Source organism: Sinocyclocheilus rhinocerous, unplaced genomic scaffold, assembly GCF_001515625.1.
Source record: "Sinocyclocheilus rhinocerous isolate Xijiao unplaced genomic scaffold, SAMN03320098_v1.1 scaffold1373, whole genome shotgun sequence".
In the NCBI taxonomy this organism is placed as follows: domain Eukaryota; kingdom Metazoa; phylum Chordata; class Actinopteri; order Cypriniformes; family Cyprinidae; genus Sinocyclocheilus; species Sinocyclocheilus rhinocerous.
Window position 1 is genome coordinate 376,505 of NW_015641107.1, and position 5,079 is coordinate 381,583.

The window sequence follows — 5,079 nt, forward strand, 5'->3', positions numbered from 1 at the left end:
TACAATGATGTTTAAGGTCCATCAATCAAAGGAGTATCAAAACAGACAGGATGTGAAGTGGTGGGAAAGGGTTAAGGCATTGGTGCCCCAGGACATGCTGGGAAGACTCTGAACAAAGGCATTTATTGAGTCATGGTTTACACCTGTTACATCCTGTCTTTCAAAACAAAGTATTAATTGTAGGATAAAGTTGTAGACATACATGTACAGGTTGCATTGTGATCATTTTCTTTTGTTCTACTGTGAATGTTTTGTTGATGATATTAGCAGTTTACTGTAGCTCCAACAACATACATGGCGTTAGCAACAGCAAGGTCATGGGTTCAATTCCCATGCAGTGAAATTCACTTTGGATAAAAGAGTCTGCCAAATGCTTAAATGCAGGGATTTCCGTCAGTTCATAAAGAGAGTCACTTGCTTCATTCCTGAATGATTCAGCCGTTCGAACGAATCAATTGAATGAATGATTCAGTGATAAATTCAGTGACTTGCTGCCACCTGCTGGCGGATTTAGTTTCATTTTTAGCGTATAATATCAGTTATTTAAATCATATTTCTGTATTCAAAATTTTATATTTAAAACATCAATCACCACATGAATTTATTAATACTCATTTCATATGATTGGTAACTTATTTGTCTTATTCTACTTCTTATTATATTGCAGGGGTTAAAGCAAAAAAAAATATTTTGACTGAAAAAAATTTTTCGACCAAACCCCATTCCTCAGCCATACCTGCCACACCCAGTTTAAGAGCAGTTTTTTTCTTCTTGTAATTAGGAGCGCTTGTCCTCCTAATTTAAAAATTTAGGAGCACCTTCTGATCAATAATCAATAATTTTGATAAAAAATTAGCCTTCCTAATACGGGGTGACATTTGACTCTTTAAAGTGACTTACAGGAGTATTTTATTTTTACCTTTTGTAATGGCATCATTTTCATCTATGTAAAATTTAAAAACATTTTTTTAATTTCTATTTAAAACAATATGTATAATAAGACAAATAAGTTACCAATCATATGAAATTAGTATTAATAAATTAATTTGTACTACAGAGGTGGCACAGAAGAACACAAAAGTGGCTTGTAGGTACATTTTCAGACGTTTAATGAGGCTCAGAGGTGGCATGAGTGCAATTAAATTCATGTGCAGATTAATGTTTTAAATATAAAATTTTGAATACAGAAATATGATTCAAATAACTGAAATTATACGCTAAAAATTTAACTAAATCACCAGCAGGTGGCGGCAAGTCACTGATTTTATCACTGAATCATTCATTCAATTGATTCGTTCAAACGGCTGAATCATTCAGGAATGAAGCAAGTGACTGTCTTTATGAACTGACGGAAATCTGTCATAGCGACGGAACTTTAATCCCTGTAAGGGGCGTAACATTTCCGTCACATGCTTGAGGAATTCGGCCAATCACAATGCACTAGATAGCTGGCCAATCAGAGCACACCTCGCTTTTCAGAACGATGAGCTTTGTAAAAATCGACGCGTTTCAGAAAGGCGGTGCATAGAGGAGAAACAATAATGTACAGTATGTGGAAAATAACCAGTTTTTTTTACCTTAAACCGCATAAACACATTTCATTACACCAAAAACACAAAATAATGTTCTTTTTTAGCAACCTCATATGACCCCTTTAAATTATTTATTGGACATTAGTGTCCTGGTTCTTTCTTAAACCAATAAGCCACTGTAATTATACAGCTTCACATTGACACCCCCCTTCTACCATGGTAAGACTCACTAGTGCATGGCCTCTTGTGGGTTAAGTTTGTATTTGTGAAGTTCCATTTTCTTTTTCCATTGTGCAGTATTCTGGAGATTTTAATAATAGCCTTTGTTTTAAGGTAAGATTTACCACGCTTATCTTATGGGTATTGGATTGAGAGGCTGTTGAGCAGAGGCTGGATTTAGTGCGTATTGACATTGTAATAACGGAGATATGAGGACTATAAATAATCTCTGTAACGTTCCAACTTCAGTCAGTTTGATCTGTGTTGTCCCTCTGGAGTTCCTGGGCCTTGAGGTATTATGATGATCGCTGAGCGGGTTGTGCTCTACAGCCAGGCTGATTATTAAGAAGAAAGACCAAAAAAGTTGCTTTCCATTATTGCTTTCCACGTTGGAAAATTAGATCTACCGAATGGATTTCTGCAGAGCGTGTGAGAGTAAGCGAGCGTACGTCACACTTTCATTAGTCGGCACAGTCGCCGTGGCTGTGGTTATGCTCCAGATCAGTTGAGTTCTGCCCAATGCTGCATGTGTGCCAGCTCTCTCTGTCTCATAGCATGGCATCCTGCCCACCCCTGCCCAGCCAGACCCAGATGGAGGAGTGTGTGAAGCCCTCGCCCGAAGAAACACTTCTATCTTTTCTCAGTGGTGCTGCTGTTTCTTCTCACTTTCTTCTCTGTCTGTGCACTTTTTCAGAAAGTCACAAACATGACTCCAGGTATTGGCGGCTGGGATTCAGCCAGAGAGACTGAGATGTCAGGAGCCAGAGAAGAAGTACAACCGGTCTCCTCCTCTTTTTGATATAAGGACACTGGGCAACCGAGCTCTCTGTGGGAGACATTTTTAATGCCCGTTCTTTGTAGCTTTTCCTGTTATGCCCTATGTTATTCAATTTAAATTTTTATTTTAGGATGTTTAGATTGTACCCTTCCAGTTGTATTTTGACTTTTTTCTTTTCCACCGGAACTTTGTGATACCATTTCTTTTTTCTGCATTTTCTGAAAAAAGTTCAGATGATAAATGAATTGCATAAAAAAAAATTAGCATGGCAATCTGTAAAAAAACAAACAAAAAACAAAACAAAAAAACACAATCTTAGAAAAACCACCAGCTTTTTCTAAATGATAACCTGCATTTTTAAGTACTACATGAATTACTGTGGTTTTATACCATATTCAGGGTTGGTACTTTTTGTCAATTATTTTATTTCAATTTGAACCACTTTTTTTCTCACCAAAACTGCATGATACCAATTCAGATTTTTTTCAGATCTGAAAAAAGTTATAAATGAATTGCGTCCAAACAAATTTGCCTAGCCATCTGAATAACACCCCAAATCTTAGGGAGACTGCCAGCTTTCGCAGAACATGCAGTTTTAAATACTGTAAACATTACCTTTTATATATGTTTTTCATTTATTTATTTTTTTTAGTCACTCAGTTTGTTTAATCACTCAGTTGACTCACAGACCACTTGGAAATCTTTCAACTACTGATATAGACCAAGAAAGCATCTTGAAATATTAATGATTTTGCCTCTTAAGCTTGATAACATCAACTTTGGACATTTCAAAAAAACATTTGAGTATTTAACTTGAAATACAGCTTGCTTTTACTGCTACTGGTTACCTTTGGGGCACTACTCTGAGGGAGGTTCTTTCATTTTGTACCTTCTGTATAAAGTCTCCTGCCTACTCAGCATTAGGTTGGCAACAATACAGTGGGGGAAATGGATTACCATGTCTGGCTTGGGAGGGGAGAGAGTTTTAGTTTAAGTGGGGAAAGCAGCAGAGTTATTCAGTGCATGTTGACCCTTGACCCGCGGCACAGGCCTGGAGCAGCAGTACCGAGAGTGTCAGGAGCTGCTGGTACTCTATCAGCAGTACCTCTCCCAACAGCAAGAGAAACTCAACAAGTCTATCACCCTGCTCAATCAGTCCTGCTCCCACAGCAAGGTGAGTACTAAAAGAGAATGTGCCTGTGTGTGGGAGAGATCGATAGCGAGAGGCCAGAAATGGCTTAAACTGAACATGTGCGGAAACTCCATAAACAAAAAATGGAGAGGTCCATTTTTAAAATCAGAGACCCTGAAACCAATGTAATGTGTTATAAACCAGAAGAAATATCACAGTCTTTTGAAAAATATTATAAGAAACTATACTCCCAACCGGAAGCAGCTAGCCCCTTATTTAAAAAAAGTTTTTTGGAATCTCTTGACCAATGTAATGTGTTATAAACCAGAAGAAATATCACAGTCTTTTGAAAAATATTATAAGAAACTATACTCCCAACCGGAAGCAGCTAGCCCCTTAATTAAAAAAAGTTTTTTGGAATCTCTAGATTTACCATCGGTAGGAATGAAACAAAAATTGGTAACACAAGAAATCACAGAAACAGAAATAGATGCAGTGCAATATCAAATCTAAAAACAAACAAAGTACCGGGAGGGGATGGATATCCAGCAGAGTGGTATAAAACATTTAGGGAATTATTGAAACCCATGCTCCTAAAATGTTTGAACCATGTTCTTAAGGGGGTCATATCTGTGATACCAAAGGCTGGAAAAGATAAGACAGAATGTGGCACATACAGACCTATTTCAGTGTTAAATATAGATTATAGAATATATGCCTCAATAATAGTTCAAAGATTAGAAAATATCATTCTTGATTTGATTGATACTGACCAAACTGGATTTGTTAAAAGTAGGCAGACACATGATAATGTGAGACGTGCATTATTTTTGTTCGAGAGCATGAGCAAAAATACTTCCAAATCCCTGGCAATTAGCCTGGACGCGGAAAAAGCTTTCGACTCGGTGCGATGGGAGTTTTTGTATTTAGTATTGCAACGTTTTGGCTTTAATGAAGAGGTTATAAGAAGTATTAAACCGCTATATCATTTACCAACAGCCAAGATTAAAATAAATGGTAATGTTTCTAACTCGATTACACTGGAACGGGGATGTCGTCAGGGATGCCCCTTGAGTCCCACACTTTTTGCACTATTCATAGAACCATTAGCTCAGGCAATTAGAGAAGATACAGAAATTCTAGGAATTCCAATGAAAGAAACCAAACACAAAATAAGCCTGTATGTGGATGACATTCTTATGGCTATTTCCGAGCCAGATTCCAGTTTACCTAAACTCATGTCTACGTCACGATGTGGGAAGATTTGCATAACGCCGCCCAAATGTTCACGCAAAGAAAGAAGGCGTAACTTTTATTCTCGCTGTAGTGTTGTTGCCGCCGCTGCCATGTCGTGGAGATGCTGTGTTTCATTGTGAAAGTGAAACTACTTTGTTTGGCCTTCCAAAAGAGGACGATAT

General features: G+C 37.5%; 1 pseudogene; it reads left to right on the forward strand.

The window, feature by feature from the left end:
• Positions 1-5,079, forward strand: part of LOC107754637 (protein hinderin-like) — a 32,429-nt pseudogene that overhangs the window by 11,416 nt on the left and 15,934 nt on the right.